Source organism: Eucyclogobius newberryi, unplaced genomic scaffold (genome assembly GCF_026437365.1).
Source record: "Eucyclogobius newberryi isolate DKJ021-1_F unplaced genomic scaffold, fEucNew1.0.hap1 SCAF_13, whole genome shotgun sequence".
In the NCBI taxonomy this organism is placed as follows: domain Eukaryota; kingdom Metazoa; phylum Chordata; class Actinopteri; order Gobiiformes; family Gobiidae; genus Eucyclogobius; species Eucyclogobius newberryi.
Window position 1 is genome coordinate 35,235,646 of NW_027315757.1, and position 12,733 is coordinate 35,248,378.

Here is a 12,733-nt window from a genome sequence, read left to right on the forward strand (position 1 = left end):
TAAGTGTGTTCAGGAGTTACTACAGTGTGTTCAGGAGTTACTAAGTGTGTTCAGGAGTTACTAAGTGTGTTGTGGAGTTACTACAGTGTGTTCAGGAGTTACTAAGTGTGTTCAAGAGTTACTACAGTGTGTTCAAGAGTTACTACAGTGTGTTCAGGAGTTACTAAGTGTGTTCAGGAGTTACTACAGTGTGTTCAGGAGTTACTAAGTGTGTTCAGGAGTTACTAAGTGTGCTCAGGAGTTACTAAGTGTGTTCAGGAGTTACTACAGTGTGTTCAGGAGTTACTACAGTGCGTTCAAGAGTTACTACAGTTTTTTCAAGAGTTACTACAGTGTGTTCAAGAGTTACTACAGTGTGTTCAGGAGTTACTACAGTGTGTTCAGGAGTTACTAAGTGTGCTCAGGAGTTACTACAGTGTGTTCAGGAGTTACTACAGTGTGTTCAGGAGTTACTATAGTGTGTTCAGGAGTTACTAAGTGTGTTCAGGAGTTACTACAGTGTGTTCAGGAGTTACTACAGTGTGTTCAAGAGTTACTACAGTGTGTTCAGGAGTTACTACAGTGTGTTCAGGAGTTACTAAGTGTGTTCAGGAGTTACTACAGTGTGTTCAGGAGTTACTACAGTGTGTTCAAGATTTACTACAGTGTGTTCAGGAGTTACTACAGTGTGTTCAGGAGTTACTACAGTGTGTTCAGGAGTTACTACAGTGTGTTCAAGAGTTACTACAGTGTGTTCAGGAGTTACTAAGTGTGTTCAGGAGTTACTACAGTGTCTTCAAGAGTTACTACAGTGTGTTCAGGAGTTACTATAGTGTGTTCAGGAGTTACTAAGTGTGTTCAGGAGTTACTACAGTGTGTTCAAGAGTTACTACAGTGTGTTCAAGAGTTACTACAGTGTGTTCAGGAGTTACTACAGTGTGTTCAGGAGTTACTAAGTGTGTTCAGGAGTTACTACAGTGTGTTCAGGAGTTACTACAGTGTGTTCAAGAGTTACTACAGTGTGTTCAGGAGTTACTACAATGTGTTCAGGAGTTACTAAGTGTGTTCAGGAGTTACTAAGTGTGTTCAGGAGTTACTACAGTGTGTTCAGGAGTTACTACAGTGTGTTCAAGAGTTACTACAGTGTGTTCAAGAGTTACTACAGTGTGTTCAGGAGTTACTAAGTGTGTTCAGGAGTTACTACAGTGTGTTCAGGAGTTACTACAGTGTGTTCAGGAGTTTCTACAGTGTGTTCAAGAGTTACTACAGTGTGTTCAAGAGTTACTACAGTGTGTTCAGGAGTTACTAAGTGTGTTCAGGAGTTACTACAGTGTGTTCAGGAGTTACTACAGTGTGTTCAGGAGTTACTACAGTGTGTTCAGGAGTTACTAAGTGTGTTCAGGAGTTACTACAGTGTGTTCAGGAGTTACTACAGTGTGTTCAAGAGTTACTACAGTGTGTTCAGGAGTTACTACAGTGTGTTCAGGAGTTACTAAGTGTGTTCAGGAGTTACTACAGTGTGTTCAGGAGTTACTAAGTGTGTTCAGGAGTTACTAAGTGTGTTGTGGAGTTACTACAGTGTGTTCAGGAGTTACTAAGTGTGTTCAAGAGTTACTACAGTGTGTTCAAGAGTTACTACAGTGTGTTCAGGAGTTACTAAGTGTGTTCAGGAGTTACTACAGTGTGTTCAGGAGTTACTAAGTGTGTTCAGGAGTTACTAAGTGTGCTCAGGAGTTACTAAGTGTGTTCAGGAGTTACTACAGTGTGTTCAGGAGTTACTACAGTGCGTTCAAGAGTTACTACAGTTTTTTCAAGAGTTACTACAGTGTGTTCAAGAGTTACTACAGTGTGTTCAGGAGTTACTACAGTGTGTTCAGGAGTTACTAAGTGTGCTCAGGAGTTACTACAGTGTGTTCAGGAGTTACTACAGTGTGTTCAGGAGTTACTATAGTGTGTTCAGGAGTTACCAAGTGTGTTCAGGAGTTACTACAGTGTGTTCAGGAGTTACTAAGTGTGTTCAGGAGTTACTACAGTGTGTTCAGGAGTTACTACAGTGTGTTCAAGAGTTACTACAGTGTGTTCAGGAGTTACTACAGTGTGTTCAGGAGTTACTAAGTGTGTTCAGGAGTTACTACAGTGTGTTCAGGAGTTACTAAGTGTGTTCTGGAGTTACTACAGTGTGTTCAAGAGTTACTACAGTTTGTTCAGGAGTTACTAAGTGTGTTCAGGAGTTACTACAGTGTGTTCAGGAGTTACTACAGTGTGTTCAAGAGTTACTACAGTGTGTTCAGGAGTTACTACAGTGTGTTCAGGAGTTACTACAGTGTGTTCAAGAGTTACTACAGTGTGTTCAGGAGTTGCTAAGTGTGTTCAGGAGTTACTTAGTGTGTTCAGGAGTTACTACAGTGTGTTCAGGAGTTACTAAGTGTGTTCAGGAGTTACTACAGTGTGTTCAAGAGTTACTACAGTGTATTCAGGAGTTACTACAGTAAGTTCAAGAGTTACTACAGTGTGTTCAAGAGTTCCTACAGTGTGTTCAGGAGTTACTAAGTGTGTTCAGGAGTTACTACAGTGTGTTCAGGAGTTACTAGAGTGTGTTAAGGAGTTACTACAGTGTGTTCAGGAGTTACTAAGTGTGTTCAGGAGTTACTACAGTGTGTTCAAGAGTTACTACAGTGTGTTCAGGAGTTACTAAGTGTGTTCAGGAGTTACTAAGTGTGCTCAGGAGTTACTACAGTGTGTTCAGGAGTTACTACAGTGTGTTCAGGAGTTACTAAGTGTGCTCAGGAGTTACTACAGTGTGTTTAGGAGTTACTAAGTGTGTTCAGGAGTTACTACAGTGTGTTCAGGAGTTACTAAGTGTGTTCAGGAGTTACTACAGTGTGTTCAAGAGTTACTACAGTGTGTTCAGGAATTACTAAGTGTGTTCAGGAGTTACTAAGTGTGCTCAGGAGTTACTACAGTGTGTTCAGGAGTTACTACAGTGTGTTCAGGAGTTACTACAGTGTGTTCAGGAGTTACTACAGTGTGTTCAGGAGTTACTACAGTGTGTTCAAGAGTTACTACAGTGTGTTCAGGAGTTACTAAGTGTGTTCAGGAGTTACTACAGTGTGTTCAAGAGTTACTACAGTGTGTTCAGGAGTTACTATAGTGTGTTCAGGAGTTACTAAGTGTGTTCAGGAGTTACTACAGTGTGTTCAGGAGTTACTACAGTGTGTTCAGGAGTTACTACAGTGTGTTCAAGAGTTACTACAGTGTGTTCAAGAGTTACTACAGTGTGTTCAGGAGTTACTAAGTGTGTTCAGGAGTTACTACAGTGTGTTCAGGAGTTACTACAGTGTGTTCAGGAGTTACTAAGTGTGTTCAGGAGTTACTAAGTGTGCTCAGGAGTTACTACAGTGTGTTCAGGAGTTACTACAGTGTGTTCAGGAGTTACTAAGTGTGCTCAGGAGTTACTACAGTGTGTTTAGGAGTTACTAAGAGTGTTCAGGAGTTACTACAGTGTGTTCAGGAGTTACTAAGTGTGTTAAGGAATTACTTAGTGTGTTCAGGAGTTACTAAGTGTGCTCAGGAGTTACTAAGTGTGCTCAGGAGTTACTACAGTGTGTTCAGGAGTTACTACAGTGTGTTCAGGAGTTACTACAGTGTGTTCAGGAGTTACTACAGTGTGTTCAAGAGTTACTACAGTGTGTTCAGGAGTTACTAAGTGTGTTCAGGAGTTACTACAGTGTGTTCAAGAGTTACTACAGTGTGTTCAGGAGTTACTACAGTGTGTTCAGGAGTTACTAAGTGTGTTCAGGAGTTACTACAGTGTGTTCAGGAGTTACTACAGTGTGTTCAAGAGTTACTACAGTGTGTTCAAGAGTTACTACAGTGTGTTCAGGAGTTACTACAGTGTGTTCAGGAGTTACTAAGTGTGTTCAGGAGTTACTACAGTGTGTTCAGGAGTTACTACAGTGTGTTCAAGAGTTACTACAGTGTGTTCAGGAGTTACTACAATGTGTTCAGGAGTTACTACAGTGTGTTCAGGAGTTACTACAGTGTGTTCAGGAGTTACTACAGTGTGTTCAGGAGTTACTATAGTGTGTTCAAGAGTTACTACAGTGTGTTCAAGAGTTACTACAGTGTGTTCAGGAGTTACTATAGTGTGTTCAGGAGTTATTAAGTATGTTCAGGAGTTACTACAGTGTGTTCAGGAGTTACTACAGTGTGTTCAAGAGTTACTACAGTGTGTTCAAGAGTTACTACAGTGTGTTCAGGAGTTACTAAGTGTGTTCAGGAGTTACTACAGTGTGTTCAGGAGTTACTACAGTGTGTTCAAGAGTTACTACAGTGTGTTCAGGAGTTACTACAATGTGTTCAGGAGTTACTACAGTGTGTTCAGGAGTTACTAAGTGTGTTCAGGAGTTACTACAGTGTGTTCAGGAGTTACTACAGTGTGTTCAAGAGTTACTACAGTGTGTTCAAGAGTTACTACAGTGTGTTCAGGAGTTACTAAGTGTGTTCAGGAGTTACTACAGTGTGTTCAGGAGTTACTACAGTGTGTTCAGGAGTTACTAAGTGTGTTCAGGAGTTACTAAGTGTGCTCAGGAGTTACTACAGTGTGTTCAGGAGTTACTACAGTGTGTTCAGGAGTTACTAAGTGTGCTCAGGAGTTACTACAGTGTGTTTAGGAGTTACTAAGAGTGTTCAGGAGTTACTACAGTGTGTTCAGGAGTTACTAAGTGTGTTAAGGAGTTACTAAGTGTGCTCAGGAGTTACTAAGTGTGCTCAGGAGTTACGAAGTGTGCTCAGGAGTTACTAAGTGTGTTCAGGAGTTACTACAGTGTGTTCAGGAGTTACTACAGTGTGTTCAAGAGTTACTACAGTGTGTTCAGGAATTACTAAGTGTGTTCAGGAGTTACTAAGTGTGCTCAGGAGTTACTACAGTGTGTTCAGGAGTTACTACAGTGTGTTCAGGAGTTACTACAGTGTGTTCAGGAGTTACTACAGTGTGTTCAAGAGTTACTACAGTGTGTTCAGGAGTTACTAAGTGTGTTCAGGAGTTACTACAGTGTGTTCAAGAGTTACTACAGTCTGTTCAGGAGTTACTACAGTGTGTTCAGGAGTTACTAAGTGTGTTCAGGAGTTACTACAGTGTGTTCAGGAGTTACTACAGTGTGTTCAAGAGTTACTACAGTGTGTTCAAGAGTTACTACAGTGTGTTCAGGAGTTACTACAGTGTGTTCAGGAGTTACTACAGTGTGTTCAGGAGTTACTACAGTGTGTTCAAGAGTTACTACAGTGTGTTCAGGAGTTACTACAATGTGTTCAGGAGTTACTACAGTGTGTTCAGGAGTTACTAAGTGTGTTCAGGAGTTACTACAGTGTGTTCAGGAGTTACTACAGTGTGTTCAAGAGTTACTACAGTGTGTTCAAGAGTTACTACAGTGTGTTCAGGAGTTACTAAGTGTGTTCAGGAGTTACTACAGTGTGTTCAGGAGTTACTACAGTGTGTTCAGGAGTTACTACAGTGTGTTCAAGAGTTACTACAGTGTGTTCAGGAGTTACTACAGTGTGTTCAGGAGTTACTAAGTGTGTTCAGGAGTTACTAAGTGTGCTCAGGAGTTACTACAGTGTGTTCAGGAGTTACTAAGTGTGCTCAGGAGTTACTACAGTGTGTTTAGGAGTTACTAAGAGTGTTCAGGAGTTACTACAGTGTGTTCAGGAGTTACTAAGTGTGTTAAGGAGTTACTAAGTGTGCTCAGGAGTTACTAAGTGTGCTCAGGAGTTACTAAGTGTGTTCAGGAGTTACTACAGTGTGTTCAGGAGTTACTAGGTGTGTTCAGGAGTTACTAAGTGTGTTCAGGAGTTACTACAGTGTGTTCAGGAGTTACTAAGTGTGTTCAGGAGTTACTACAGTGTGTTCAGGAGTTACTAAGTGTGTTCAGGAGTTACTAAGTGTAATCAGGAGTTACTAAGTGTGTTCAGGAGTTACTACGGTGTGTTCAGGAGTTACTACGGTGTGTCCAGGAGTTACTACGGTGTGTTCAGGAGTTACTACGGTGTGTTCAGGAGATACTAAATGTGTTCAGGAGTTACTACGGTGTGTTCAGGAGTTACTACAGTGTGTTCAGGAGTTACTAAGTGTGTTCAGGAGTTACTACAGTGTGTTCAGGAGTTACTACAGTGTGTTCAGGAGTTACTAAGTGTGTTCAGGAGTTACTACAGTGTGTTCAGGAGTTACTATAGTGTGTTCAGGAGTTACTAATTGTGTTCAGGAGTTACTAAGTGTGCTCAGGAGTTACTAAGTGTGCTCAGGAGTTACTACAGTGTGTTCAGGAGTTACTACAGTGTGTTTAGGAGTTACTAAGTGTGCTCAGGAAATACTACAGTGTGTTCAGGAGTTACTAAGTGTGTTCAGGAGTTAATACAGTGTGTTCAGGGGTTACTAAGTGTGTTCAGAAGTTACTACAGTGTGTTCAGGAGTTACTAAGTGTGTTCAGGAGTTCCTACAGTGTGTTCAGGAGTTACTAAGTGTGTTCAGGAGTTACTACATTGTTTTCAGGAGTTACTACAGTGTGTTCAGGAGTTACTACAGTGTGTTCAGGAGTTACTAAGTGTGTTCAGGAGTTACTACAGTGTGTTCAGGAGTTACTAAGTGTGTTCAGGAGTTACTACAGTGTGTTCAAGAGTTACTACAGTGTGTTCAGGAGTTACTACAATGTGTTCAGGAGTTACTACAGTGTGTTCAGGAGTTACTAAGTGTGTTCAGGAGTTACTACAGTGTGTTCAGGAGTTACTACAGTGTGTTCAAGAGTTACTACAGTGTGTTCAAGAGTTACTACAGTGTGTTCAGGAGTTACTAAGTGTGTTCAGGAGTTACTACAGTGTGTTCAGGAGTTACTACAGTGTGTTCAGGAGTTACTACAGTGTGTTCAAGAGTTACTACAGTGTGTTCAGGAGTTACTACAGTGTGTTCAGGAGTTACTAAGTGTGTTCAGGAGTTACTAAGTGTGCTCAGGAGTTACTACAGTGTGTTCAGGAGTTACTAAGTGTGCTCAGGAGTTACTACAGTGTGTTTAGGAGTTACTAAGAGTGTTCAGGAGTTACTACAGTGTGCTCAGGAGTTACTAAGTGTGTTCAGGAGTTACTACAGTGTGTTCAAGAGTTACTACAGTGTGTTCAGGAGTTACTATAGTGTGTTCAGGAGTTACTAAGTGTGTTCAGGAGTTACTACAGTGTGTTCAGGAGTTACTACAGTGTGTTCAAGAGTTACTACAGTGTGTTCAGGAGTTACTACAGTGTGTTCAGGAGTTACTAAGTGTGTTCAGGAGTTACTACAGTGTGTTCAGGAGTTACTAAGTGTGTTCTGGAGTTACTACAGTGTGTTCAAGAGTTACTAAGTGTGTTCAGGAGTTACTACAGTGTGTTCAGGAGTTACTATAGTGTGTTCAGGAGTTACTAAGTGTGTTCAGGAGTTACTACAGTGTGTTCAGGAGTTACTACAGTGTGTTCAAGAGTTACTACAGTGTGTTCAAGAGTTACTACAGTGTGTTCAGGAGTTACTACAGTGTGTTCAGGAGTTACTAAGTGTGTTCAGGAGTTACTACAGTGTGTTCAGGAGTTACTAAGTGTGTTCTGGAGTTACTACAGTGTGTTCAAGAGTTACTACAGTGTGTTCAGGAGTTACTAAGTGTGTTCAGGAGTTACTACAGTGTGTTCAGGAGTTACTACAGTGTGTTCAAGAGTTACTACAGTGTGTTCAGGAGTTACTACAGTGTGTTCAGGAGTTACTACAGTGTGTTCAAGAGTTACTACAGTGTGTACAAGAGTTACTACAGTGTGTTCAGGAGTTACTAAGTGTGTTCAGGAGTTACTACAGTGTGTTCAGGAGTTACTACAGTGTGTTCAGGAGTTACTACAGTGTGTTCAAGAGTTACTACAGTGTGTTCAGGAGTTACTACAGTGTGTTCAGGAGTTACTACAGTGTGTTCAAGATTTACTACAGTGTGTTCAGGAGTTACTACAGTGTGTTCAGGAGTTACTACAGTGTGTTCAGGAGTTACTACAGTGTGTTCAAGAGTTACTACAGTGTGTTCAGGAGTTACTAAGTGTGTTCAGGAGTTACTACAGTGTCTTCAAGAGTTACTACAGTGTGTTCAGGAGTTACTATAGTGTGTTCAGGAGTTACTAAGTGTGTTCAGGAGTTACTACAGTGTGTTCAAGAGTTACTACAGTGTGTTCAGGAGTTACTACAGTGTGTTCAGGAGTTACTAAGTGTGTTCAGGAGTTACTACAGTGTGTTCAGGAGTTACTACAGTGTGTTCAAGAGTTACTACAGTGTGTTCAGGAGTTACTACAATGTGTTCAGGAGTTACTAAGTGTGTTCAGGAGTTACTAAGTGTGTTCAGGAGTTACTACAGTGTGTTCAGGAGTTACTACAGTGTGTTCAAGAGTTACTACAGTGTGTTCAAGAGTTACTACAGTGTGTTCAGGAGTTACTAAGTGTGTTCAGGAGTTACTACAGTGTGTTCAGGAGTTACTACAGTGTGTTCAGGAGTTTCTACAGTGTGTTCAAGAGTTACTACAGTGTGTTCAAGAGTTACTACAGTGTGTTCAGGAGTTACTAAGTGTGTTCAGGAGTTACTACAGTGTGTTCAGGAGTTACTACAGTGTGTTCAGGAGTTACTACAGTGTGTTCAGGAGTTACTAAGTGTGTTCAGGAGTTACTACAGTGTGTTCAGGAGTTACTACAGTGTGTTCAAGAGTTACTACAGTGTGTTCAGGAGTTACTACAGTGTGTTCAGGAGTTACTAAGTGTGTTCAGGAGTTACTACAGTGTGTTCAGGAGTTACTAAGTGTGTTCAGGAGTTACTAAGTGTGTTGTGGAGTTACTACAGTGTGTTCAGGAGTTACTAAGTGTGTTCAAGAGTTACTACAGTGTGTTCAAGAGTTACTACAGTGTGTTCAGGAGTTACTAAGTGTGTTCAGGAGTTACTACAGTGTGTTCAGGAGTTACTAAGTGTGTTCAGGAGTTACTAAGTGTGCTCAGGAGTTACTAAGTGTGTTCAGGAGTTACTACAGTGTGTTCAGGAGTTACTACAGTGCGTTCAAGAGTTACTACAGTTTTTTCAAGAGTTACTACAGTGTGTTCAAGAGTTACTACAGGGTGTTCAGGAGTTACTACAGTGTGTTCAGGAGTTACTAAGTGTGCTCAGGAGTTACTACAGTGTGTTCAGGAGTTACTACAGTGTGTTCAGGAGTTACTATAGTGTGTTCAGGAGTTACTAAGTGTGTTCAGGAGTTACTACAGTGTGTTCAGGAGTTACTAAGTGTGTTCAGGAGTTACTACAGTGTGTTCAGGAGTTACTACAGTGTGTTCAAGAGTTACTACAGTGTGTTCAGGAGTTACTACAGTGTGTTCAGGAGTTACTAAGTGTGTTCAGGAGTTACTACAGTGTGTTCAGGAGTCACTAAGTGTGTTCTGGAGTTACTACAGTGTGTTCAAGAGTTACTACAGTTTGTTCAGGAGTTACTAAGTGTGTTCAGGAGTTACTACAGTGTGTTCAGGAGTTACTACAGTGTGTTCAAGAGTTACTACAGTGTGTTCAGGAGTTACTACAGTGTGTTCAGGAGTTACTACAGTGTGTTCAAGAGTTACTACAGTGTGTTCAGGAGTTGCTAAGTGTGTTCAGGAGTTACTTAGTGTGTTCAGGAGTTACTACAGTGTGTTCAGGAGTTACTAAGTGTGTTCAGGAGTTACTACAGTGTGTTCAAGAGTTACTACAGTGTATTCAGGAGTTACTACAGTGTGTTCAAGAGTTACTACAGTGTGTTCAAGAGTTCCTACAGTGTGTTCAGGAGTTACTAAGTGTGTTCAGGAGTTACTACAGTGTGTTCAGGAGTTACTAGAGTGTGTTAAGGAGTTACTACAGTGTGTTCAGGAGTTACTAAGTGTGTTCAGGAGTTACTACAGTGTGTTCAAGAGTTACTACAGTGTGTTCAGGAGTTACTAAGTGTGTTCAGGAGTTACTAAGTGTGCTCAGGAGTTACTACAGTGTGTTCAGGAGTTACTACAGTGTGTTCAGGAGTTACTAAGTGTGCTCAGGAGTTACTACAGTGTGTTTAGGAGTTACTAAGTGTGTTCAGGAGTTACTACAGTGTGTTCAGGAGTTACTAAGTGTGTTCAGGAGTTACTACAGTGTGTTCAAGAGTTACTACAGTGTGTTCAGGAATTACTAAGTGTGTTCAGGAGTTACTAAGTGTGCTCAGGAGTTACTACAGTGTGTTCAGGAGTTACTACAGTGTGTTCAGGAGTTACTACAGTGTGTTCAGGAGTTACTACAGTGTGTTCAGGAGTTACTACAGTGTGTTCAAGAGTTACTACAGTGTGTTCAGGAGTTACTAAGTGTGTTCAGGAGTTACTACAGTGTGTTCAAGAGTTACTACAGTGTGTTCAGGAGTTACTATAGTGTGTTCAGGAGTTACTAAGTGTGTTCAGGAGTTACTACAGTGTGTTCAGGAGTTACTACAGTGTGTTCAAGAGTTACTACAGTGTGTTCAAGAGTTACTACAGTGTGTTCAGGAGTTACTAAGTGTGTTCAGGAGTTACTACAGTGTGTTCAGGAGTTACTACAGTGTGTTCAAGAGTTACTACAGTGTGTTCAGGAGTTACTACAATGTGTTCAGGAGTTACTACAGTGTGTTCAGGAGTTACTAAGTGTGTTCAGGAGTTACTACAGTGTGTTCAGGAGTTACTACAGTGTGTTCAAGAGTTACTACAGTGTGTTCAAGAGTTACTACAGTGTGTTCAGGAGTTACTAAGTGTGTTCAGGAGTTACTACAGTGTGTTCAGGAGTTACTACAGTGTGTTCAGGAGTTACTAAGTGTGTTCAGGAGTTACTAAGTGTGCTCAGGAGTTACTACAGTGTGTTCAGGAGTTACTACAGTGTGTTCAGGAGTTACTAAGTGTGCTCAGGAGTTACTACAGTGTGTTTAGGAGTTACTAAGAGTGTTCAGGAGTTACTACAGTGTGTTCAGGAGTTACTAAGTGTGTTAAGGAATTACTTAGTGTGTTCAGGAGTTACTAAGTGTGCTCAGGAGTTACTAAGTGTGCTCAGGAGTTACTACAGTGTGTTCAGGAGTTACTACAGTGTGTTCAGGAGTTACTACAGTGTGTTCAGGAGTTACTACAGTGTGTTCAAGAGTTACTACAGTGTGTTCAGGAGTTACTAAGTGTGTTCAGGAGTTACTACAGTGTGTTCAAGAGTTACTACAGTGTGTTCAGGAGTTACTACAGTGTGTTCAGGAGTTACTAAGTGTGTTCAGGAGTTACTACAGTGTGTTCAGGAGTTACTACAGTGTGTTCAAGAGTTACTACAGTGTGTTCAAGAGTTACTACAGTGTGTTCAGGAGTTACTACAGTGTGTTCAGGAGTTACTAAGTGTGTTCAGGAGTTACTACAGTGTGTTCAGGAGTTACTACAGTGTGTTCAAGAGTTACTACAGTGTGTTCAGGAGTTACTACAATGTGTTCAGGAGTTACTACAGTGTGTTCAGGAGTTACTACAGTGTGTTCAGGAGTTACTACAGTGTGTTCAGGAGTTACTATAGTGTGTTCAAGAGTTACTACAGTGTGTTCAAGAGTTACTACAGTGTGTTCAGGAGTTACTATAGTGTGTTCAGGAGTTACTAAGTATGTTCAGGAGTTACTACAGTGTGTTCAGGAGTTACTACAGTGTGTTCAAGAGTTACTACAGTGTGTTCAAGAGTTACTACAGTGTGTTCAGGAGTTACTAAGTGTGTTCAGGAGTTACTACAGTGTGTTCAGGAGTTACTACAGTGTGTTCAAGAGTTACTACAGTGTGTTCAGGAGTTACTACAATGTGTTCAGGAGTTACTACAGTGTGTTCAGGAGTTACTAAGTGTGTTCAGGAGTTACTACAGTGTGTTCAGGAGTTACTACAGTGTGTTCAAGAGTTACTACAGTGTGTTCAAGAGTTACTACAGTGTGTTCAGGAGTTACTAAGTGTGTTCAGGAGTTACTACAGTGTGTTCAGGAGTTACTACAGTGTGTTCAGGAGTTACTAAGTGTGTTCAGGAGTTACTAAGTGTGCTCAGGAGTTACTACAGTGTGTTCAGGAGTTACTACAGTGTGTTCAGGAGTTACTAAGTGTGCTCAGGAGTTACTACAGTGTGTTTAGGAGTTACTAAGAGTGTTCAGGAGTTACTACAGTGTGTTCAGGAGTTACTAAGTGTGTTAAGGAGTTACTAAGTGTGCTCAGGAGTTACTAAGTGTGCTCAGGAGTTACGAAGTGTGCTCAGGAGTTACTAAGTGTGTTCAGGAGTTACTACAGTGTGTTCAGGAGTTACTACAGTGTGTTCAAGAGTTACTACAGTGTGTTCAGGAATTACTAAGTGTGTTCAGGAGTTACTAAGTGTGCTCAGGAGTTACTACAGTGTGTTCAGGAGTTACTACAGTGTGTTCAGGAGTTACTACAGTGTGTTCAGGAGTTACTACAGTGTGTTCAAGAGTTACTACAGTGTGTTCAGGAGTTACTAAGTGTGTTCAGGAGTTACTACAGTGTGTTCAAGAGTTACTACAGTCTGTTCAGGAGTTACTACAGTGTGTTCAGGAGTTACTAAGTGTGTTCAGGAGTTACTACAGTGTGTTCAGGAGTTACTACAGTGTGTTCAAGAGTTACTACAGTGTGTTCAAGAGTTACTACAGTGTGTTCAGGAGTTACTACAGTGTGTTCAGGAGTTACTACAGT